The following is a 25,620-nucleotide window of genomic DNA, read 5'->3' as shown; positions in this document are numbered from 1 at the left end:
GCATCGAACTATATTCCCCTCCTTTTCAATTCTTTCTCCCTCCTCCTCCAAAATTCTCTCATCTAATGTCTTCTCTCATTACCACAGAGGTTCAGTCGCTTTTTGACAAAAACGCAATTCAAGCTTCCATTCCCGATCCGTCGGGATTCATCAGCTCCCTCTTTCTTGTTCACAAGAAGAACAAAAAACTAAGACCAGTAATCAATCTCAAATCATTCAACCAATTCGTAGTATATCGTCATTGCAAAATGGAAACTATAGTCCATCTCAGGGACACTTTACTTCGAAACGACTGGCTAGTCAGACTAGATCTTCAAGATGCCTATTTGCCCATTCCTATTCATCCATCTCACAGGAAATTCTTACAATTTCAATGGCTCTCAAAAACGTATCAGTTTTCCTCCCTTCCCTTCAGTCTTTCTTCTGCCCCCTGGTGTATCACAAAATTGTTGAAACCGGTAGTAGCTCACCTCAGATCTCTAGGTATCAGACTCATAATTTACCTGGACGATATTCTCATCATGCATCAGGATGTGTCATCTCTCCACTCTCATATCACAAGTTCTCTTCTCATGTATCCCGGTTTTCTTATAAACCCAGAAAAGTCCATGGTGGCCCCTTCTCAACAAATAGAGTTTTTAGGGTTTCAAATAGATTCCTTCTCAGCTACTCTCCATCTTCCTCCCTCAAAGGTTTCTTCGATCAAAAAAGAGCTTTTTCTAACGCTCCAAAAAGACCTAATTATACTCAGATCTCTAGCAAGAGTGGTAGGTCTTCTTTATTCCTCGATTTAGGCCATTTTTCCAGGCCCTCTTCACTACCGCACCCTTCAACATCTACAAATCTACACCTTCGCAAAGGTCTCGCTTTTTCCGACCTCATATAACTAGATGCAGAATCTTCCAGGCTCCTTTGGGATCTAAAGTTTTACAAAAAACAAGGCTCAGTGTTCTATCCTTCTTCGCATGGACAACATTTTATTTTTTTAATATATTTTTTATTGATTTTTCAAAACAAAAGCCATACATTTACTTGCATATACAAACATTAATAACAATTTGTCATTGGTTGCAGTTTGCCGTCTGGCTTTCCCGTATAAAGAACGATATGTATAACAAAACACCTAGAAACTTGTGTGCACTACCCGGTATGTTTCTTCCATCCAACTCTTCCGGAGTTGCTGCCGCAATAGACGAGGCGTTCAATTGCAATTGTAATTCTGTTGCCACTGTCGGCAGGGGCCCACAGTGCCGCGAGGGCGGGGGGGCAGAGAAACCCGGGGGGGGGTGGGACGAGGGGGAAGGGAATGGCACAGTGGAGCGCAACGCTGGTGACTATTGGTTGAGTGTGCAGGCTTCTTGGTGCTATTGCGTACATGTATTGGGGGGGGGGGCTGCTGTGCTAATCATGTTGGCGAGGCATTAATGATGGATATATGTGCTTCCCCAAATGTGGTGATGTCTTTCTGCCGGGGGATGAGCCCACGGCTTTCCAGATGGGTCCAGCCAACAGTGATTCAGGGGGGTCTTTCATCGTTTTTGGCTTCTAGCCTGGACACCAATACACCCCAGGTCTCACAGCCCGCCTGCCGCAGTCCCCTACGAGCTAAATTTGTTAATACCTGATGCTCAGCGCGAGCCCAGCGTAGCGTGAGGGCAAGCCAGGCTTTTAAGTCAGGTGTGTTGCGAGCCTTCCAGTTCATAGCTATCAATCTTTTGTACATACATACGCTAGATCCACAAATCTATGCAAGTGTTTATTTCTTTTCGACCTGGTCCTTAGTCCGAGTAGACAGGATTTGGGATTCGCGTCCAGGTTGAGCCCCGTGATTTCCGCTAGGGCTGTGACCACCCCCCCCACCCCCCCACCCCCAACCGCGGGCACTCCCAGACCATATGATAGAACTGTGCTGTTGGTGTGTTGCATCTGGGGCAGGCTGGGTCCGAGCCGGGGAACATGCGCTTAATCCTGGCCGGCGCCAAGTATGTCTGATGTAAATAATTGAATTGTGTGTACCTAAATCTGGGGTTTCTTGAGACCTCGCGTGTATGGGACAGAGCTCTTGACCATTCTGTCTCTGATATTGGAGTGGGCAATACGGTATTCCACCTCTCCTTAGCTTTCTGCAGGTTAACTTCCGGGGGTCTGTTCAAAAGTTTATAAAGGTTTGAGACTGCTTTTCCTTGGGGATCCCAGTTCAGCATGTGGTGCAGGGTGACTGAGATGTCAGGCTCTGCGTCGCCAGTTGCCCACGTTTTCCTGATTGCATGGCATATCGCGTGGTATGCCAGGAATTGCCCCGGATTGATGTCTGTGAGGGCCTGTATAGCTTCGAAAGTCATTAATTTCCCTTCCTCGAAACAGTCTCCTACTGTGCTTATACCCGCGTCTGACCAAGTTGTAGGTGAATATGAGCCGGCTTCCACCCACCCGGGGAGCCGATCCAATGGGAGGAGTGGTGAGTAGGGTAGTTTTTTAATTCCCTTTTGGATATACTTCCTCCATTATGTGTGTGCCACTATCATCAATGGATTTGTGCATGTGCTTTTAGTCTGCTTGTCCAGCAGCCACACTAGTACGGGAGCGATCTGGAGTTGGGATTGCAGCCATATGGTTTCTGCCGAGCTGGGTCTATGGAGCCAATTTAAGATCCACTGCAGCTGTGCGGCCGCAGAATAGAGCTCAAAATTTGGGGCGCCCAGTCCACCCATTGCTACCGGATAGTGCAGCGTGGTAAGTGCAACCCGCCTTCTGCCCTCACCCCACACCAGCTGTAACAAAATGGAGTTCAAGCCGACAAAAAAGCTTTTGGGGATATTGATTGGCAGGGCCGCAAAATAATACAACAGTCTAGGTAATAACAACATGTTTGCTATAGCCACTTTACCCAGTGGTGAGAGTGGTAACCTATTCCAGAAGCGTATTGAGCTCTTAACCGAGGACACCGCTTTCCCCAAATTTCCATCCCTTAGATCTTCCGCCTTGTGATAGACGTTGATCCCTAGGTATTTAAATGTGTCAAAGCACCATTTTAAGTGGCCTGATGGGGCGCTCTCCTGCCTCGCAGGGGGCCAGCTAGCTAGTGGGAATATACAGGATTTCCCCCAGTTAACTATTAGACCAGATACCCTTCCGAACTCGGAAAGTAGCGACATCACTGGGGCCAGCGAGTCCTCCACTCTGCGTATGTATATCAAGGCATCATCTGCGTATAATGATATGGAGTGGAGAATGCTGTTCCTTGATACCCCCCATTCTTCTTTTTTGGCCCGGACACGTACAGCTAGTGGTTCCATCGCTAAAGCAAACAGGAGGGGGGACAGGGGGCAGCCCTGTCTTGTTCCCCTGCTAATCGGAAAGATTTCTGATATTACTCCTCCCGTCTTTACCCTAGCCTGTGGGGCAGTGTACAGAATACGTACCCAGTTTATGAATTTCAGACCAATACCCAATAACTGCATGATGGCAAACAGGAAGTCCCATTCTAATGTATCAAACGCTTTTTCTATGTCAAGCGATATCACCACTTCCTCGAGTGCGGTCGGGGAGGTATCTCCCATCACACTGAGCAGCCTCCGGATATTTAGGAAGGTGTTACGTTTCGGGATGAAACCATTCTGGTCATCATGTACCAGGATATGCATGTAGGGCGCTAGTCTATTAGCCAGGATTTTGCCAAGTATCTTACAGTCTAGGTTCAATAGTGAGAGAGGTCTGTAAGACCTGACGTCCGTGGGGTCACACCCCTGCTTTGGAAGGACCACTATCATTGCCTCTCTCATTGAGGGGGGCAGGATGCCGTTGTTCTCTGCTTCTTCGAACGTTTTTAGGAGATGTGTGTTAAGGTGTGTCGCAAAAGTAGAGTAGTATTCTGATGGCAGGCCGTCTGTGCCTGGGGCTTTATTCCTAGGTAGTTGTTCGAGGGCCTTATTAAGTTCCCCTAATGTGATGGGAGCTTCTAGTGTCTCTCTGTCGACGTGCATTAATTGGGGCAGAGGGGAGTCTGCTAGAAAGGACACAAGCTGTTGGATGGTGCTTGATGTGCTTTTGGTGTATAATTGTGTGTAATATTCCCTGAACGCCTCATTTATATTGGCCTGCGTGTTAGCTATTACGCCTGCGCCTGTTCCTATTGCCCCTATTGGAGGGCACCGCCGGTCCTCCCGCAGCAGCCACGCGAGCAGCCTACCAGATCTGTCGCCTTCCGACTGTAGCCTAGCCACGTGGTGTCTGTGGTCGTGGAGACGTAATGTGGCATCAGCCTTTGCATGTTCCGCGCGCATTTCCTTCAGAGCCATATATGGCGTTTCATTGCGAGCGACCGCGTTTTCTAGTACTCTTAATTTCTTCTCCAGCTTGCTAACCTCTGCGTGGAGTGTGCGCCTCACCCCCCATGTAGCGGAAATACAATATCCACGGATCACTACTTTGTGTGCGTCCCACTCCATTGCTCTTGATTTTGTGGTGGCGGTGTTTAGTTCCCAGTACTGTTTTAGCGCTGTTCTCAGTGAGTCTGTAAATGCAGGGTCATATAATGCTTCCGCTTGTAGCCTCCATGTTGGAATAGCCTGGTGCTTCCTGCCCCAGTCCAAGGCTATATTAAGCGGTGAGTGATCTGATAGTGTCTTGGCTAGATATTCTGTTCCGCTAATCCCTGTGCAAATCTCCTGAGTGCCCCACATCAAATCTATCCTAGTGTGTACCTTATGTGGTGCTGAGTAAAATGAATACTCCCTGTGTCGTGGGTGTTTCATGCGCCATATATCATGAAGGCTCATGTTACTAGCCCATGTCGATAGTGGGCGGCTAAGGTGTCTATTGACTATTGAATGTGTGGGGGGGTTTGACCTGTCTAATGCTGGATCTGGCGTGCAATTAAAGTCTCCTCCCCATATGGCGGGTGCTTCGGGGTTCGTTAATAACGCTGGAGTGAGTGTACTCAGGAACTCAGGCAGTGCGCTGTTGGGAGCGTATACCCCTATAATTGACAATTGTTTGCCGTCCAGCTTGCCCTCCACCACCACATACCTGCCCTCGTGGTCTATCTTGTGCGATGTTTGAGTGAAGGGGACACTTCCTGCTATCCATATGAGTACCCCCCTCGCAAAGGATGAGTAGGATGTGCCCACTATCTGACCTCCCCACTTACTACGTAGATCCTGCAGGTCTGGGTCCCGCAAGTGAGTCTCTTGTAGGATTGCAATATGTGTACCATGGCGTTTGAGTCGTGTGTGCACCCTGGCCCTCTTGGCCGGTGTCCCCAGTCCCCTGACGTTCCAGGTGATTATGTCATATTTGTATGTGCTATGGGTTATGGATTGGGCCATATTCTGTTTGTGAATGTATGTCTTGCTCCCCGGAACCCGGGAAGCCCCACTGGGTCCCCACCGCCCCCGCGGACGGGCCCCACACCGCCGGGCATTTGTCCAGAGTTGTGAGCAGACCGGTAGTGCACGAACTAATAATTACCCTCTTTCCTTCCCCAACTGGATCCCAACCCCAACTATGAACTTGAAACAGGCTACACACCCATGGTGGGTGCAGGCTAAGGCGTATCCGTATGGATAACTGCGGGGGAGCAATAGTACTATCCAGATGCGGCTCATTTTAGGGGCTCGCATCCTTCTGCAGACACGGTCCGCAATTAGCTTGGGGCGCTCCCAGGGCAAGGCCCTCCACCCATCCCCCCTCCGCTCCGCGCCGCCAGCCGCACACAATATGAATAAAGGAGTTATCTCCAGGACAAACGCATAAGGATACAGAAGTTCAGGTGACGCGATCCACTATTTCAGGAGAAAATAGCAAAGTTCAGATCTGTACTCCGGCTGTGGCGGTTGGACCCCCCTAAGGGGATAGTTCAGTGGTTTTTGTTCAGAGTGCGTCTGCGGACCTGGGGGTGAGCTCCGGGCCTCTCAATGCCTCCGTTAATGTAGAGTCCGAGCTGAACGAGTCCGAGCCCTCCGCTGGATTGGACCTTAGCGTCTCAAAGGAGTTTTGAGTTAGTAGGGGAGTTTCTTTTAGGGCCCTGGCTCTCTCCTCTGCAGCCTGTTCCTCCGTGGGTTGACCCCTGGCGTGCCTCTTAGATCGTTTCCTGGGTTTCGTCGTTGACCAGTTCACGTCAGCACCAGATGCCTCGCGTGGTTGGGCGAAGCCTTTGGCATGCATCCACGTCCAGGCATCTTCCGGAGAGGTGAACACATGGGTGCGATCATCTGTTATTACACGAAGTTTAGCGGGGAACATTAATGCGTATTTTATGTCATACTCCCGGAGGCGTTGTTTGACCTGGGTGAAGGAATTGCGTTGCCTTTGCACTTCCTGAGTGAAGTCTGGATAAGCATGAACAGTCAAATCCTCATACCTGTATGGACCTTTGCTGCGGAACTGTTGGAGTATAGTATCCCGGTCTCTGAAGTTTAGGAACCTAGCTATCAGTGGCCTCGGAGGTTGGCCCGGGGCCGGGGGGCGTCCGGGGATTCTGTATGCTCTTTCCACTGAAAAGAATTTGGATGGAGTTCCATTCAAGACCTCTTTAATTAACCAGTGTTCCAGCAGGAGCTCTGAGCTTTGATCCAGAGATTTTTCTGGAAAACCGAGAAACCGTATGTTATTGCGGCGGGATCTGCCCTCCGCCTCCTCCGCTCTTCTCAACAGTGACTTAACTTCTGCGTCTAGGCGGAGAATTTGTTTTTGATTATCCGCTACCGTGGGGGCCAGTTCACTTAGCGCCGCCTCCGTTGTCTTCATTTTATCAGATAGTTTGCCATGGTCTACTCTGAGGATGTTCAGATCTTGCGATACCGTGTCTATCCTGGTTTCCAGTGAAGTTTTAGTGTCCATGATTGCTTGCAGAACTTTCTCGAATTGTGAGGAATGGGACATGAGCGTGGACTCCAGCGACTGCAGAGAGGGCGTATGCTGCTGATCTCCGGGCGCCAGGCCTTGCGTGCTCCGGTCCTGGTTTTTAGCTGATTTGGGCCTACCGGCCCTTTTGACTTATCTGTTGCGGCCTGATTCCTCCAAAAATCACGCGCTAACCTGCGTTATCTGGGCCCAGCAAGCGAGGAGGGCATACGATTCCCCGCGGAGCAACGCCAATGCAAACTTCAGTGTTTGGGCTTCGGCCCTGCTGGTGGTCCTCTTAACGAAAACCTATTCAGGCGATCCAGTGCCTCCCGTCGCTAGTTCCACACGCGCGCCACAAGCCCCCAGTCGGTATCCAGCTCCAGTCTCTAGGCCCTCTTCGGTGTGAAGTAGGTGAGTGGCAATCCAAAGCTTAGTGTGTTGCGGGCCCGCACAGTTCGTTAAGCGCTGTTCCACCCTGCAGCGTAGGTCAGCACCATTGAACAAAGGATATGGCTCAGCTTGATCCTGACTGACCCTGCACGGATCACGTCTGTGGTGGTCTCGGTATCCAGCTGCAGGCTCGAAGTCGACTCCCGGGGCGGGCGCAGCGCGTAAACAGGCACGAGATAGAGGAGGCACCCCCAGTGGCCCACATGAGGATTCGTCACCCGACCTTCATCCCCCCTTGTGGGCGGGAGGGGGTAGCCGGCGCAAGGCAAAGGCAACGACTCCCAGTTTCCCTCGCCGTGCACCCGTCTCACCGTCAGTACCTCCAATCAGGTAAACCCCACCACAGGGGAAGACAACGCCAGCGGCCTCCTGGAGAGGGCGCAACTGCTGTGGCCGAGCTCACAGCCGCCCGGCAGGACTCACAGCCCTGTGGAGCATCCGGAGGGGTCCAGGGCGCGGATCCCGACCCACTCACGGAGCAAATTGCCCCAGTCCAGTTGTAATACTCCCACAAGGCCTGCCGCGGGGGGGGAGGCGCCTCTCATCACTCGCCCCCAGCCGCGGCACGCCACAGTTCCTCGGAGCTCCCCTCGCCTGGTGGAAGGGGGGGAGAGCCCCTATGTCCGATATCCTGGCGAGGAGGGGGGGGGGGCCGCCCGGGGCGGAGCCGAGAAGAATATGGGCTTAACGCCCTCGCGAGGTGGGTCGCTCCCGGCTCCGTGCACCCACCTCTCCTCCAGAATCCGGAGCCGCGACCAGCCCGGCGCGGCCGACAAGATGGCGGCCGCAGCTTTCAGCTCCGGTCCGCACCGCAACAGCACCTCAGCCCGGCCGCCCGATCGCACCTGGAGTCGTCAGTAGGCGGAGAGCGGCCACAGAAGCGGATCCCGCCGCAGGGATATGGCAGCGGCGCCCCAGGAGCGCCCCGCAATTTTTTTCGGGGCGAGCCCGAGAGGAGCGCTTAATCAAGCGTCCTTCCCGGCCGCCATCTTGGCTCCTCCCCTTCACATGGACAACATATCGGCAGTCCGATACATAAATCATCTTGGGGAACCAGATCCAAGCCTTTGGCTCTTCTAGCCAAAAGCCTTTGGAAATTCTGTCTATCCCACAAATTTTCTCTCCTTGCAGTGTATCTACCAGGTTCCCAGAATTCTATAGCGGATTGGCACTCCCGCCATCTCAAGGATACCAGCGATTGGAAACTTCATCCATCAGTCTTTCAAAAGCTTCTGAACAAATGGGGTTCCTTTCGCATAGATCTCTTTGCTTCTCGGCTCAATTCCCAACTTTCGCTCTTCTTCAGTTGGCGCCCCGATCCGCTGGCAATGTCAACAGACGCTTTTCTTCAGGATTGGTCCCAATCGTTCAACTATGCTTTTCCACCGTTCATTTTAATCAACAGAGTTCTACCTCAAGTCAGATGTCAGAAAGCCTCTCTGGCCATCGTGGTTCCCTTCTGGCACTCCCAGGTTTGGTTCCCCCCACTTCTCGAATTATCGACAGACTTTCCTCATCTTCTCCCAGTTTTCCCGTCTGTCCTCCTAGATCTGTCCTGATCTCCCCACAATCTAATTCTCAGCAATTTGTTAACTCTTTCAGGTTGGAGGGTCTCAGGATGGCCCAACAAACCACACCTATTTCGGCAGAGGCTTCAGAACTCATTAGTAACACCTGGACTCCCGGCACAAAGAAAGCCTACAGATCAGCCTGGTCTCTGTGGTCATGCTGGTGTGTGGGAAAATTTATCAATCCCTTTTCAACAGATCTAAACTTAATCATTAACTTCTTAGCGGCCCAGGCTAGTTCAGGTAAGTCTTACAGAACTATAAATCTCTATGGATCTGCTATCTCCATGCATCATTGTCATATAAACAGCAAACCAGTCAGAGAACATCCTTTAATCTGTTGCCTTCCTGGAGGGGGTAAAACTGATGAAACCTCCTGCTTCCAAATACTCTTACAAATGGGACGTATCCCTTGTCTTAAATTTTTTCCTTTCATGGCCGGATAATCCGGACCTTTCTCTGGAAATGCTTTCTGCTAAGCTTACAATGTTGTTGTGTTTAATCTCTATTAAATGTGTCTCGGATGTTAAATCCGTAGACGTTTCCCCTCGCCAATTTAGGCCTACAGGTGTTTTATTTCATATTTCAAAACGCACAAAAACCAATCTGCATTCAGTCTTCTATCCCTTTTTCCCTAACAAACCAAAACTCTGTGGGGGTCTCTGTCTAAACGAATATGAAAAAAGAACTCTTAACCTCAGAATGTCCTCTCTCCACCAACTTCGAATTTCCTTTCGTAAGCCCCATAAACCAGTCTCTTCAGCTATGTTAGCCCGTTGGGTCAAATGGGTTATGTCCTTAGCGGGCATAGATATTTCCTCCTTTGGGGTCCATTCTTCCAGGGGAGCCATGGCTTCTAAAGCTTTCTCTTTGGGCTCCAGTTTAGGAGACATTCTCAGGTCGGCTGATTGGTCTAATGATAATGTTTTTAAAACGTTTTACTGTAAAACTGTTAAAACTGCAACTTCTTTGGTAATTGAAAAGCTTTAAACTTGCATAATAAGAGCCTCCGGTCTTGACATAAAATGTAGATATTCCTAGTAATTTATGAAGGAAAGTCTTAGTTTTATTAAAGACATGGAGGTGAGTAGTAGTCCCACCGCTACTTCTACTAATATGTATTTTTCTTTCCCTCCCAGCAACTCCAGCATTGCCTCCTTCATCAGGATGATGTCAGACTTTCTACAGCCGCTACTTCCGGTGCTGGGCCTCAGTATCCTCAAATCCTAGTTCCTCAAGACTTTTGCTCTCCTCCACGTTTCGCCTGGATTGTTTCCTGTTGTCAAGACTTGCTATCTTTCATTCTCGCTTTGGCAATTATAGAATTAATTTTTCCTTTGTTTCATGACTCTGTTTGACCTGCTCACTCAAGAAAAGGGGGCTGCTTGCAGTCAAGGGTGGTCTCTATGGTCCTTGGTGGCTCTCTATTGGTCCAGTACATGCCTACTTTTTTGCTCCCATTGGCTATCCTGTTGCTGAGCCTTTTGGGAGCTGTAGTTCTTGACAGCTGCTATTCTAATAAAGTAAGAAAAGAATGCATAATACTCGCCTCCGTGTCTTTAATAAAATTAAGACTTTCCTTCATAAATTACTAGGAAAATCTACATTGTCTTTGACTGCCTGTTTCTATTCATCCTCACATATCGTACCCACATCTGCATTTTCCATAGCTGCAACCCATCCATACTGATCTGCATGCAATTCTGAATTATTACACCATCCTTGCTTGACTGTAAGCCTAGATCATGGAACTGCTGAATTGCATTTTTTATTAGATAAGAATTGAAGTGTGGAATTAAAATCTTCCATGTAAGCCCACGGTTAGACCTGGCATCCTTGGCAAACCAGAGCTAAAGGGCTTGTGCTGTTTCCCTGAAATATGATGATATTGGATTACACCCAACTGGCATATTTAATTTACTTAAAAGTCCATAGTAAAGTGTATTACATGTGCCCAGGGCCTGTAAATTAAATGATACTAGTGGGCCAGCAGCACTAATTGTGCCACCTACTTAAGTAGCCCTTAACTATGTCTCAGGCCTGACACTGCAGAACCTGAATGTGCAGTTTTACACTGCCATGTCGACCTAAACCTTCCCTGCCAGGCCTAAACCTTCCCTTTTCATACATGTAAATCACTCCTAGGGTAGACCGTGGACAGCCCAGGGGGCAGGGTGCACTATACGTAAAAGGTAGGTCATGTACCTTCAAGTTTTACATGTCCTGGAAGTGGAAAACTCCCAAAGTTGTTTTTCACTATTGTAAGGCCTATCTCTCCCATAGACAATCTGATTAGCTTATTACATTTTATGAGGGTAATTCGCAGTCTAAGAGATACGTTTTTCAAGTTTGCTGCCTGTAGAATCACAATTTAAAATCACAAGTTGTGGTGAAGTCGAAATTTACATTGTGATTCTGAAAATGACACTTTTAGAAAGTTGGCATTTTCTTACTTTAGCCATTTGGTGCCTGTTGCCTGTTTCTGCTCACATGTCTGGGGTGGGGTTACAGCTGGGCTTTGTTTGGGAGCGAGAAGGACTGGACCTGCATATCTTCAACCCAGACCCCAGAGTAACTCCAAGGGCTAGCTGACTAGCCTCCTGATCTGAAGTCTCTGGGACATAACAGATTTCCAACCAGCCTAGTCCTGCACCTGGGCTCTGCCATATGTGAGTCTGTCATGTCAAGTGGTACTAGCCCAGTTCTAGGCCCTTGTAGGTGGACCCAAGGTTCTTGCACCAGCAGAATAGATGCATCCTCTTCTGCGGGGGCAGAATCAATACATCTCTGCCATTGCGAAGGACAGAACCAGCGCATCGCCTTTGGTGCTTCCTTCGGCACAAGGTTGACGCATCCTCGTCACCAACAGCCTAGTTGACGACAACACTCCACTTTGCAGCCACTGCGCTCATCGGATTTGAAGCATCACGTTGATGTCAATGCAGCCAGAACCTGCAATCGAACTCCACCGCATCTCGTCAGTGACATATCGCCGTCGCTACATAGGGAATATCAACGCATCTCCTCAACAGCATGGTTTGGAACCGATGCAATGCTTTTGCCACCAGGATTAAGGTACTTAATTGCAGCCGGCCTGAACCTTTGGTTTTGTCCCGGTTCGGCGCGATCAGATAGCCCTGATTGGCGCTTTTTGCTTCTAAGCGCTTTTTTACAATTTCTTCTTTAAAATTCATAACTCAAGTTCTACATAGTGGATTTTCGTTGTTTTGGTCTTGTTTTATTTATTAAATGTATTTATATTTCTCTAACCAGGTGTTGCATCTTTTTGTGTGGTGTTTTCACTGTTTTACTGTTTGAAGTGTTGCACATGCACAAATACTTTACACATTGCCTCTAAGTTAAGTCTGACTGCTCTGTGCCAAGCTACCAGAGGGTGAGTTAATTTAGGGGGGCCTGACACCTATCCTGACTAGGATTTTGGTTGCTGCTTGACCAGGGCTCACACCCAGTCACCCAATAACCCACTTTCTAACACCCACCATCTTGCAATCCTGGTAGATACTAAAACAGATCTTGTGGTAGTTAATAAATGAATTGAAGGTTTATGGTCAGAGCATACCACAAATGATATTCGGCACATGTTGGAAAATGTTTTATAGCCCAAAATATAGCTAGTGTCCCTCACTCATTAAGCGAGCAACATTGTTCACAACCCAAAAGAGTACAAGAAGCATATGTGATATCAACTTCTTCTCTATTTTGCACTTGACTTAAAAGGGCTCCAAGTCCATATTGTAGTTATAAGTGTTCTGCTGATCACATTAACAGCATCCAAATGTGCAATATCTTGTTTGATGCAATTAAACTCATGTTGATACATTTTGTTCCTTTCAAATCTCATTCATTTTTCGTAACTCTCATGTTCTTTGTTTTGTCTGAAAAGTTTTGAACAAATTTACTATAAAATTGTATCACCCCTAAATGTGATCTTAGTCGGTCATCAATTTCTGGGTACACTTGCATTTAAAATATCATCCACAAGCTTGACTTTTGGATTCATCCCTTCTCCGTCAATTCTATGACCTAAATATGCAACACTATTTACATTCAACTTAAATTTCTCATTTTTTTCCTGTCTGTCCATGGTCATGCGAGATTCCTAATACTCTGTTCAAATTTTTAGCGAAGACTAATATATCATCTTGAAAATAACATACCCCTTGTACTTCTTTAAATGAATTGGGTACTAACCTCTGAAAGACCAAGGACGCAGATGCCAACCCAAGTGACAGGCACTTGAATTAAAAAGAATTGATAAGCGTTGAATGGTGTAACAAAAGATGTCAGGTGTTGGGATGCAGGATGCAACGATCTGATGGTAAGTATATGACAAATCTTTTTTGGAAAACCATTTGTCTTTACCTACTGTGGACAATATCTCATTTATATTCAGTAATGGAAGATTCCTGACTTTATGCACCTTCAGTTGAACTCCTCTGCACAATAGTATTTTGTGTTGGAACCATCTATGTCTCCCTAGCTTATCTGTAAACACCTCTGCATAACGTTGCACTACGTCATCCGTATCTAATTATGGACTTACCAAAGATACTTGTTCCTCTGCACCAGGATGCAAATGCATGCCCAGAGCATCTTGATGAATATAATCATTACAAAGGTGCACCTTTCTGTTCTTCGTACACTCTCCCACTTATCTTCTATCTCTACATGTTTTATATCTATCGCTACATGTTTCATGAACTTTCAACTTTATATCTGCTTAAATGATACACTTAGAGCCCAATGCCTAATATTTTAGAAACATTTCTAAGGATATTGTGATGTATCGAGCACCTGAGTGGATTAGCATTTGAAAATGTGCTCCATCTACAAAGTATGTCCCATTTGGCATCTTTATTTTTTTACCTCTCTCTGTCCAAATCATTCATACTCATTTGCTGCTCCATAGTTAAACTTGTTTCATCCTTTACAATACGAAGCACATGAAATGAATCATTCTCAGGATTTTATTCATCTTCGTGCTACATTTATATTTTGTACTATTGGTGCTGGGCCATTAATGCGTAATGGCCCAATTTCTTACATTTACTACCCGTAACACTTCTAGCCGGGCATTTTCCTCGTGATTCATGCTTCTACATCTTAAACATTCATTCTCAGGTGGAAATATGGGTCTAGGTTTATCATTGTAACTCTTTTATTCTTTCATGGTTTACTGTGAATGTTACTAATTGATTTACTTACCACTTCACTTTCATCAGATTCCTTTATCGTTGTAACATGTATTTCTTGTGTTTTCATTCACTATTCTCACACATTTCAATGTTATAGCTAGCTATGTCAAGAGCCTGCCGAAGTGTTGGATTACTTGTGTTCCATAAGTTTTCTTGAATGTTTTTGTTGGACGTGTGCTTCCTCATCTGCTTACACATATATTCATCATTTTCATGGTTGCCTCTGAATGCACAATTTAACAGCAATGCTCTTAAAATCGTGACATAACTATCAATAGTTTCATTTTTCTGCAGTACTCTGCAAAACAACTTGTCACGCTGTAGGATGACATTTTTTTCACCAAAGTAGAACTCTAGCTGCCTCAAAGAAGTTTTTGCAGAATCAAATTATCTCCCCCTTCATGAGCGTTTATAAATGGCAATATGTGGTCAATTCCTAAACCCTCCTTGTCCAGAGAATGCAATAACGTAACTTGTTTTCTGTCATCAGTTTACCTTTCACCTCCTAACCCTAGGATATAAATGTTGAAAGCAACCATCCATTCTTCCGACTGAGTTTTTGGTTCCTCCAGAAAAGTTTAGGAGCTTGGAGGAGCTGCCTAATGTGGGATTGCTTTTTAAATGAAAATGAAATAATAAAAGTAGTCATCTTCGTCTTTTTGCGAAAATGATAAATGTAAACAATAAAAGTAGTCACAGTTGTCTGTGTGAAATTAATAAACGTAGATAACAAAAGTATCCACCGTTAAATTACTTCTGTTTGGGTACCTTAATAGATTTATGTACTGTGCTCTGCTTCTTTTTATGGCAAAAGGGATTTTCCGTTCCATATAACATTGTATTTTTCTAATTGTCAATAGATATTTGTATTGCCTCGAAAAGTACACTTGTCTGTTTCTTCTACTCCATATTATCTCTTTAAGTATTTCATCTTTATGACCAGTACGTGTCGCAGTGACTATGCACTGATTTGTTCTCCCTGGTTGCAGAATCGACAACATGCCTTGCGTGCTTTTAAACCTGACAGCAGTAACGTGGTCAAGAAATGATAATGCCTGGTTACAACCAGAAAGTCTCATTATCCATAGTCCCTTATGCCCTTGCCACAGCCATTTGTTTTAATTTTAACTCCACCTCAAGCAAGAGAGAAACGAAGTTAAGTGGTGGAGTAACTCCACCCACCCAGTGTAAATAAATACACCCCTAGTACCAGGGCACAAGTCCTAAAAAAAAGAAACGGGGGACTAACCAAGTAAGGCACATGCAAATCACATCACAGTGATGACATCACGCATGACATTACAGGAAGTGGCATCATGACCCATGACGTCACAGGAAGTGACATCATAAGAAGTGCCATCAGATCAAAAGATCTCGTACTTATGTTTAGCAGATCTATCATGAGTACATTTGAGCACTTATCGAGATGTAACAAATGAAAGCTGATCACTACTTAAGCCTGTTACTTGAGTTCCCTGTCTAAAGGAATTAACAGCCCAATTGTTGATGGTGTCTCACTAACTACGGTAGATCAATCAATCATAAAATTTGTAAAGCGCACTATGTACCCGTTAGGGTTTCAAGGCGCTGAGGGGGGGAGGGGAGGGTAGCTGCTATCGGTCGAAGAGCCACGTCTTGAGGAGTCTCCTGAAGGTGAGGAGGTCCTGGGTCTGGCGCAGGGAGGTCGGGAGTGAATTCCAGGTCTTGGCGGCGAGGTAGGAGAAGGATCTTCCGCCGGAGGTCTTGTGCTGGATTCGGGGAACGATGGCGAGGGATAGGTTGGCAGAGCGGAGTTGGCGGGGGGACGTAGAAGTTGAGTCTGTTGTTCAGGTAGGCGGGTCCGGCATCGTGGAGTGCTTTGTGCGCGTGGGTGAGAAGTTTAAAGGTGATCCTCTTGTCCACGGGGAGCCAGTGGAGGTCCTTCAGGTGGTGGGAGTTGTGGCATTGGCGGGGTATGTTGAGGATCAGGCGGGCGGAAGCGTTCTGGATGCGTTGGAGTCGTTGGATGTCTTTTGTTGGGATGCCTGTGTAGAGTGCGTTGCCGTAGTCAAGTCTGCTACTGACGAGGGCTTGGGTCACTGTTTTTCTGGTTTTCGTTGGGATCCACTTGTAGATTCTACGGAGCATGCAGAGGGTGTTGAAGCAGGAGGAGGAGACTGCGTTGACCTGTTTGGACATGGTGAGAGCGGAGTCAAGGATGAAGCCGAGGTTGCGTACGTGATTGGCTGGAGTAGGTGGGGGGCTCAGTGCGGTGGGCCACCAAGAGTCGTCCCAGGCCAAGGGGGAGCGTCCGAGGATGAGGACTTCCGTCTTGTCAGAGTTTAGTTTCAGGCGGCTGTTTCTCATCCATTCGGCAATGGATTTCAGTCCCTCGTGGAGGTTGGCTTTGGCGGTGTGTGGATCTTTAGTAAGGGAGAGGACGAGCTGGGTGTCGTCGACGTAGGAGAGGATGCTGAGGTTGTGCTGACGGGCCAGTTGTGCAAGGGGTGCCATGTAGACGTTGAACAGCGTTGGGCTTAGCGAGGAGCCTTGGGGGACGCCGCAGATGAGGTTGGTGGCTTCAGAACGGAAGGGTGAGAGTCGGACTCTCTGGGTTCTACCGGAGAGAAAAGAGGAGATCCAGTTGAGGGCTTTGTCTTGAATTCCGGCTTCGTGGAGACGAGTTAGTAGGGTGCGGTGGCAGACCGTATCAAAAGCGGCGGATAGGTCCAGGAGGATGAGGGCTGAAGTTTCGCCGTTTTCCATTTGCAGTCTGATGTCGTCTGTGGCGGCAAGGAGTGCAGTCTCGGTGCTGTGGTTGCGTCTGAATCCGGATTGGGAGGGGTCCAGGATGGAGTTGTCTTCGAGGTGGTGGATGAGCTGTGCGTTGACGATCTTCTCGATGACCTTCGCTGGGAAGGGGAGGAGGGAGATCGGTCGAAAGTTTTTGAGGTCGCTGAGGTCAGCCTTGGGTTTCTTGAGGAGGGGTTGGATATCGGCGTGCTTCCAGCTGTCCGGGAAGGTTGCGGTGTCGAAGGATAGGTTGATGATTTTGCGGAGTTGGGGGGCGACGGTGGAGTCGGCTTTGTTGTATACGTGGTGTGGGCAGGGGTCAGAGGGAGATCCTGAGTGGATGGAGTTCATGGTCTTTAGGGTTTCGGCGTCATCTACGTGGGTCCAGGAGGTGAGGCGGTCGGCGTGGGAGGAGTTGTCAGGGTGGGGTCTGGCGGAGGTGTGGTGTTAAGGCTGTCGTGGATGGCGGCGATTTTCTGGTAGAAAAAGGTGGAGAGAGCGTCCCAGAGTTTCTGGGATGGTGGGACGTCGTTGACGTTGGCGTTGGGGTTGGAGAGCTCCTTCACGATGCAGAAGAGTTCCTTGCTGTCGTGTGCGTTGTTGTTTAGGCGTTCTGTGAAGTGGGAGCGTTTGGCGAGTCGGATAAGATGGTGGTGTTTGCGGTTGGCTTCCTTGTGGGTTGCTAGGTTGTCGGGTGTGAGCTCGAGAATCCATTTTTTCTTGAGTTTCTGGCAGGTGCGTTTGGAGGTGATCAGTTCGTCTGTGAACCAGGCTGCTTTTTTCTTTTCATGGTTGATGGTGGGCCTCTTGAGTGGTGCGAGGGTGTTGGCGCAGTTGAGGATCCACTGTTGGAGGTTGATGGCGGCGGAGTCCGGGTCGGTGGGGTCGGGCGGTGGGTTCTTGGTGAGGGTGCTGGTTAGTTGGTCTTTGGTGACTTTTCCCCAGCGGCGGTGTGGCGGTAGAGGGGTGCAGTGGTATTCAGTGTTTTTCTTGAATGTGAAGTGGACGCAGTGGTGGTCGGTCCAGTGGAGTTCCGTGGTGTGGCTGAATACGATGTGGTTGCTTGCAGTGAAGAGTGGGTCTAGGGTGTGACCGGCGATGTGGGTGGGTGTGTTGACAAGTTGCCTGAGTCCGAGGTTGGAGAGGTTGGTGGTCAGTGATGCGGTGTTGGCGTCATTGTTGTTCTCCAGGTGGAAGTTGAGGTCTCCCAGGGGCGAGGGCGTGGGTGCTTGCGAGGTCGGAGATGGTGTCGCTGAAGGGGGCTCTTGGTCCTGGAGGTCGGTATATGAGGGTTCCTCTGAGGGTAGTGTTGGGGTCCGTGTGGATCTGGAAGTGAAGGTGTTCGGCTGTCTTGAGGGTGTCGTCCGTGTGGGTGTGGATCTTGAGGGTGGATTTGTGGGCGATGGCTATTCCTCCACCGATTCCGTTGGTGCGATCTTGTTGCCGTCAGGGATGGCGATGTCTGGGGCTGAGGAGTCATTCCACCAGGTTTCGGTTAGGAAGGCTACATCTTGGGCGGTGGTGTCGAGTAGGTCCCAGAGCTCGATGGCGTGCTTTCGTGCGGAGCGTGTGTTGAGGAGGATGCAGTGCAGGTGGTTGGTGTTGGTTGTTGCAGGCTTCGTTGTTCTGTTGCAGGTGAAGTTGCAGGTGCGGCAGGAGAAGGGTCCTTTGGTGTGCTTCGGGGTGGCCTGGAAGCAGGCTGTGGAGGGGCCAGGGTTAAGGGCGAGTAGTTCGCTGGGCGAGTAGCGAAGGCTGGTGGTGCGGGGGCGTGAGGACCAGGGGGGGTGGCGCTGGGCATAGTCCAGGCGCGGCCGGGCGCAGACGGGCTTGCCTCTGGCGCGCCAGCAGCGCGCCCGCTGCGCGGATGCACAGCACCAGCCATTAAGAAGAGAGGGGGGAGGGAGGAGCAGCTGGGAGGCGGGAGGTAGCGCTAAATGGGGGCGCGGGGGGGGCGGGGCCGCAGGGAGGCAGCGGCAAGGAGAGATTGGCAAGGAGGAGCGCCCAAGGGGCGAAAAAAACAGAAAAAAACAAGGCACAACAGTAAGGCAAAAAGTTAAAAACAGTCACAATATACAATGAATGCACAAATACAATCGGGGTACAGCGATCAGAAGGGGCACACTGGGGGCAAGAGCGCAAGGAGGCAAGGCGCTGAAAAAAGTGGAAAGACACTTACAGAACGGCGAAAAAGCGGCACAAGGGTCTAGTGAGGCTTACCAGGGCCTCGAACATGCTAGCAGCAGTGTGGGCGGGGGTCAAGGGCACGAGACAGCAGGGTGGTGCTGCGGACGTGGGGGGCAAGCTCTAGACCTAAAACAGGTCTAGATAAACCACTAACTGCTACAAGCTTGGCACATGCACTGCTCCCAAAATGTTGTCACCCACATTTAGTAGCAGATGTTCTTATTCTTGGCATAACTTTATCTAAACCAACCTCACATTCATCAGTCCGACCAAAGAAACAGTACCACTAGAATACCCACAAGTATTCCATCCATAATGTTTTCGTATACTTCGGTGTGATTTCACTAGTGGAATTATCAGCATGGGGGGAGCCCTCAATATTTCTAAGTTTATGCTTTCAAACTATTACTTTTAAGAACTGCAGTGAGGTAATCTGAAGTACTAAGGTGCAAAGCTTCCACATGTTACAAAAATACATTTAAAAAAAATTTGAAGCAACTTTATCATATTTTTATATAGCATATTTACATAGCAAATGTTTTCACGGCTCTGCTCATGCGGGCTCCTAGGGCCAAGCCAGGCATTTTGCTCAACTCTCCCTGTTGATATAGTGGCTCATCCATCAGTACTCATTCTGCAATGATTTAATGCCATTGTTTTCACTGTTGCTGCAGACGGTGGATCTGACTTTCACTATCAGGCCAAAACCTGACTAAAAAATTATTAAGGAGGTGTCCCACCCCATCACCCCAACCCTCAAGCTACGTTCCATACATACATTTGTTATTTCCTTAGGGAACATTTTTTGGGAGAGTCGGGTGGGTCCTCCCTTCCAGGAACACCGTGGATACTTTAATATATTTGAGATTTTGGTGGGATATTGTGAGCGCCATTCCTATTAAACACCCTGTCGGATTCTTCTATGTTCCAGGGGTGGAACTGTTCCACAGCTTTGCTATTGATGTGTGTGTAATCCTTATGTCAGGGCTGGAGATGGAAACTCTATGATTTGGGGGTCAAGGTGTGGCAATGTAAAGGGGGTAGATTCACCAGGGGTGGAATCTAGGAAATCAGTCAACCTATACATTTGTAAAACTAAAATCTGCTAAAAAGAATTGGCAACAAGGAGAAACGTTACAGTAGATCTGTTCTGGTTTAATTGGTTGCAAAGGCTACATTTTAAAATATCTTATTGGGGTTAAGGCACCTGCTGCAGAGATCCAGTAAATCTTATGGAATAGTAGTAATGGTAAAATACCTCTGGTGGTTAATGCACTTGCTAGAGAGATCACAGTTTTGTCTATTCACAGTTTTGCCTCAAACTGACATAGAGGGTTAATGTGTTTTCTGCAAAGCACACCTTGTAAATGCAGATGACAGATTTTTATTATATGCAAAAAGGTAAATGGATTACTGAATTTAACACAGATCCTTTTGTTACTTACAGTTCATAAATTGCAACCCTTCTAATAGAGCACAGTGATCTATGAAGGACATGTGACTCCTACAATTGGTAATCCTCACTATCTGTAACACATCCTCATATTTCCCTACACTACTCCACCACTAATCCTTTTTGGGTTCCGGAGTAGCGTGCTACGCACTGAAAAGTACTTTGATGCCTTGTCAGGGGTACTAAGCACTATATAAATACAATTACAATCCTGTACATTGATTTACACACTTCTAAGATTTATTGTCAATTGTAAGTGTGTGTTTGTGATGTAAAGCACTCTGACACCATACTTGGAATGAGCAGCACTATAAAATAATTAAATTTTAAAAAAGTAGTATTTAAATTTGTGTATGTGTAAATCCATGTCCAGACCAATACATCCGACATTCTTAACGTGAATGCATATGCACAGCAATTGAACAAAGTCAAAACCTTGCCTCCAAATCGTAGCTTCTTTTAAGTATTTGCGAAAAGATAGCCTGTGCTTTTGTTTACTCTGCATTGCGATGGCACCTATGAGTGAGACTCAGAATTCTCCCAGCCAGTATCACTCTAAAACAACAGAAGAGCTGATGGCCCATTAAATTCCATTTTTGTTTTGGGCCCAGCTGGAAGCTTAAACATGAAATCAGCTCCCCTCGCTGCATGCACATTGCTGCTGTGAAAAGAAAACAGACAACGTGCAGGTGCCACTGTGTGTCCCGGTATCAAAAAATTACACCAGGGCAATTCCATAATATTATACTGGGCCTGTTAGAAATGGGGTCTTTAGTTGGCAGTCAGGTTACCCCCTGTCCAAGCAAGGACCCTCACTCTAGTCAGGGTAAGTTGCACACAATCCAAATTATCCTGTGCCCACCCTCTGGAAGCTTGGCACTGAACAGTCAGGCTAAACTTAGACGGCAATGTGTAAAGTATTTTTGCAATAAATCATGCAATAACACAATAACACAGTATAGCCACACTAAAATACACCAAACGGTGTTCAGAAAAAGATATAATATTTATCTGGATAAATGCAGGTCAAAACTATTAAAATGCAATAAATATATGTGGAGATATCACTGTAAAAGCGATATAAATTGTCTTTAGTCTTTTAAAAGCAATAAATGTCTCTTTCAAACAGAAAGTACCTGGTTGGCGTTCAAAATCTCCGCAAAAAACTGCAGAGGAGGAGATGCGTGGAAAACAAGGGGCTGTGCATCGATTTCTCGGGCCGCACACAGTGATGCGTTGTTTAGTTTTCACACAGGGACAGCTGTGCGTCAATTTCCGGCGCTCGGTCGTGGATCCTCTTCGGGTTGTGGGGTTTTCAGACGCCCCGGGGACGATGCGTGGATTTCCAGCTTTGACAGGATGAAGTCACAGGGGGTGCGTCGATCTGGTGGGTGTGGCGTGGAAATTTCTACCGCACAGCAGGCGCTGCGTCAATTCCTCTCTGGAAGGTGGGCTGCATCGTTCTGGCTCGGCTGTGCGTCGATCCAGTGGGCCGTGCGTTGAATTTCTGGTCGCTACAGTGGCGCTGCGTCGATCTTCTCATTGCGAAGTCAGGCTGCGTCGTTCTGGTTTGGCATGCAGTGAATTTTTCACAAAAGTTTTCACCAAGGTGCAGGTTGTGCGTCGTTTCTGGCAGGCTGTGCATTGATTGTCGCCGCACAAGGGGTCCTTCTTGTAGAGTTGAAGTCTTTTTGGTCCTGAGACTTCAGGGAACAGGAGGCAAGCCCTTGGGAGCACTTCTCACCACAGCCAGAGAGCAGCAAGGCAGCATGGCAACAGCAAGGCAGCAGTCTTTCACAGAAAACAGTCAGGTGAGTTCTTTGGGCAGCCAGGCAGTTCTTCTTGTCAGGATGCAGGTTCTAGTTCAAGTTCTCTTCTCCAGGAAGTGTATGAGTTGGTAGGGGAAGAGGCCCTGTTTAAATACCCAAATATGCCTTTGAAGTGGGGGAGACTTCAAAGAGTTGCTTAGAAGTGCACAAGGTCCCCTTTCAGTTCAATCTTGTCTGCCAGGGTCCCAGTAGGGGGTGCGGCAGTCCTTTGTGTGAGGGCAGGCTACTGTCCTTTGACATGCAAGTGTCAGGTCTTCCACCTTCCCAGCCCAGGAAGACCCATTCAAAATGCAGATGTATGGAAGTGCGGCTGAGTATCCTGTGTTTGGGGGTGTGTCTGAGTGAATGCACAAGGGAGCTGTCAACTGAACCTAGCCAGATGTGGATTGTAAGGCACAGAAGGATTTAAGTGCAGAGAAATGCTCACTTGCTAAAAGTGGCATTTCTAAAATAGGAATATTAAATCCAACTTCATCAGTCAGCAGGATTTTGTATCACCATTCTGGCCATAATAAATATGACCTTCCTACTCCTTTCAGATCAGCAGCTACCACTCAAACAGTATATGAGGGTAGCCCCAATGTTAGCCTATGAATGGAGCAGGCCTCACAGCAGTATAAAAATGGATTCAGGAGTTTTACAATACCAGTACATGTAAACTACACAGGTACTTGTCCTGCCTTTGCCTACACAGCACCCAGCCCTATGGGTTACCTAGGGCATACCTTAGGGGGGACTTATATGTAGAAAAAGGGGAGTTTTAGGCTTGGCAAGTACTTTTAAATGCCAAGTCGAATTTGGCAGTGAAACTGCACACACAGGCCCTGCAATGGCAGGCCTGAGACAAGGTTAAGGAGCTACGTAATTGGGTGGCACAATCAGTGGTGCAGGCCCGCTAGTAGCTTTAAATCTACAGGCCCTGGGCACATATAGTGCACTTTACTAGGGACTTATAAGTAAATTAAATAAGCCAATTGGGTATGATCCCATGTTATCATGTTTAAAGGGAGAGAGCATATGCACTTTAGCACTGGTTAGCAGTGGTAAAGTGTGCAGATTCTTAAAACCAGCAAAAACAGTATCTACAAATTGGAGGGGGGCAGGCAAAAAGTTAAGGGTGACCACCCTAAGGCTTTCAGGTCTAACAGGGCACAACTTCTAGGCAGGGGGGATGGCGTCCACCCTGTGAAAATAGTGGGTGGACGATGTTCAGCTGCGTGTACTCCTGACTTGTACCCTGCCTATTGCCCACATCACTTGCTGACCATACCAAGCCACATGAAGCCAGGTGTCAAGGTGGGTCGTAATGACTGTCATGAGGTCATTAGTCTAGGAAGAAAAATATGATGTACTCATAGTAACCGAGCATTATCCCCACATCTCATGTCCTTGTCCAAGTCATTACTTTTGAGGTATACCCAAGCAAAAGCTGGCTGACAAGAGAAATGAACTCATAAAGAAAATACAGCCTTCAAACATTTTTCCCAAATGATTGGGCTTCCATAACACTTTCAACATGGTAGTGTTTTACAAAAGTATGAGCAGATGCCCAAGTGGCCACTCTACACATTTCGGAAAGGGGAACTCCCTGTGCCTCAACCTAAGAGGCTCCTGCCTCCCTTGTGGGTCTACCGTGAATTCAGTCAGGTAGTGAAGTATTAAACAAAGAATATTCCAATACAGTAGTTGATCTAATCCATCTACTTAAAGTAATATTGGAAACCACGTTTCCAATGTTACCCTAATTGGATCTACCAATGGTTACAACACGAATGTTCAGATTTTCTATAACCCTCAGACCTCTGAAGATCAACTAAAACTGCTCTCTTGACGTGTAACAAATGAAAAAGCTCCTCCTCCTTGGAAGAATAGGGAAAACATAGGAAGCAATACTTTTTGCTCTCTGTGCATCTTGCATGCCACCTTAGGAAGGAAAGACAGATTGTGTTGAAATGAGACTCAATCCTCCAGAATCTTTAAGAAAGAAGGCTTGCACAATAACGCCCCAGCTCCCCAATCCTAGCAGAGGTAACATTTACAAGCCCCTTGCGCCTCCTTGCACCACATTAGCATATTTTTTTTTTATGTTAATGCGGCGTTTGGTAAAATACCAGAGGAGAGAGGGACAGAGTTTGAGACGAGGATAAGACTCTGCTTAGTCTGTCTGTTCTGTATTGTCCTCTACCCTGATATGATTTGCACTTAGGAAAAGATGTTTCTCTGCCCATATCCCAACCCTCAAGGCCACTAGGTTGAGAGAGGCTATTGTTGTTGCTTCCCAACCCATCTAAAACGTTAGCAAAAGAAGGATCTTAAATAAGATATCTGATAAAAAAACGTCACTTGTTTCACGTGACCTCAAGAAGTACTGAACACTCAGAGGAGTCCTGAACTGCCTTGAAAAGTGCACTGAAATTTGAGAAAAGAGATTGTGAAACATGAGTACTATAAATTCCAGCCATTAAGCGTACATTTGCTCCTGCGTACGATTTCTTTAAAGCAAAACCAACCTTGTTTTTCAATACTCTGCCATCGAGGTTGTGCCAGCTATGTTGGCAACCAAAGAATCCACAGCAACTCACTTTAGCAGATTCTTATCCCCCTTCTCCAAAGATACAATCTGAACATAAACCAGGGGACTGATATCTTGTCTGGGTCCTTCCACTCTCTCTTCACAACATCCGATACATGCTGATGAAAAGGAAGGCGTGATGCCTTATGCTGCTGGAAGTGCCTTAACACTGGTTCTGAAGAAGCCTCATGCAAATCCTGATGAAAAAAACCTATATTAAGTCTGACCCTGCCAAGAATTTCAGGCAGCAACTATGTATTTGCCTTTTAAGTCTGAGGGCAGCAAATCCAAACCCTCCTCCTGAAAATAGAGGAGTACTTAATCCTCAAAATTAGATTTAGAAGGAGGAACTTTGACAGCAGACTGATTCTCACGCACAATCCTCTTAATACTTATCCGCATGTCTAGGAAATTTCCTGGAACACTCCAACAACAAGCAGAAAACCTAAAAACTCTACACAAGAGCTAATAATCTGCACACACCGCTACCGTGTTCAAGAATTACAACTGCAACAAAGTAACTCTTGAAAACTGTGGTTAAATAGAAAAACCTGAGAATGCCCACATCTGTGCTCGATGAATCTGTAATTGCTCAAGAGCAAAGCACACTTGCGTGGTACACAACTCCAGCGGCCAGAAAGGAACAGGAAAACTACCTCACGCTAACTGCCCTCACAAAGCCATCCAGGAGTTAAATGAGAACAAATCCCAAGGACTCCTCTGCAGAGAG

General features: G+C 47.3%; 1 long non-coding RNA gene across 1 annotated transcript in view; it reads left to right on the top strand.

Annotated features, from left to right (window-relative positions):
- Positions 1-10,331, top strand: part of LOC138265225 (uncharacterized) — a 57,589-nt gene extending 47,258 nt beyond the window's left edge. The window contains exon 3 of the long non-coding RNA XR_011199315.1: positions 10,004-10,331. This is a non-coding gene — a long non-coding RNA (uncharacterized lncRNA). The remainder of the gene's footprint in view (positions 1-10,003) is intronic.
- Positions 10,332-25,620: the final 15,289 nt, after the last annotated feature.

This window comes from Pleurodeles waltl, chromosome 11, assembly GCF_031143425.1.
Source record: "Pleurodeles waltl isolate 20211129_DDA chromosome 11, aPleWal1.hap1.20221129, whole genome shotgun sequence".
In the NCBI taxonomy this organism is placed as follows: Eukaryota; Metazoa; Chordata; class Amphibia; order Caudata; family Salamandridae; genus Pleurodeles; species Pleurodeles waltl.
Note: the sequence above shows the minus strand (reverse complement) of the source record. Positions and strands in the feature narration are given on the sequence as shown.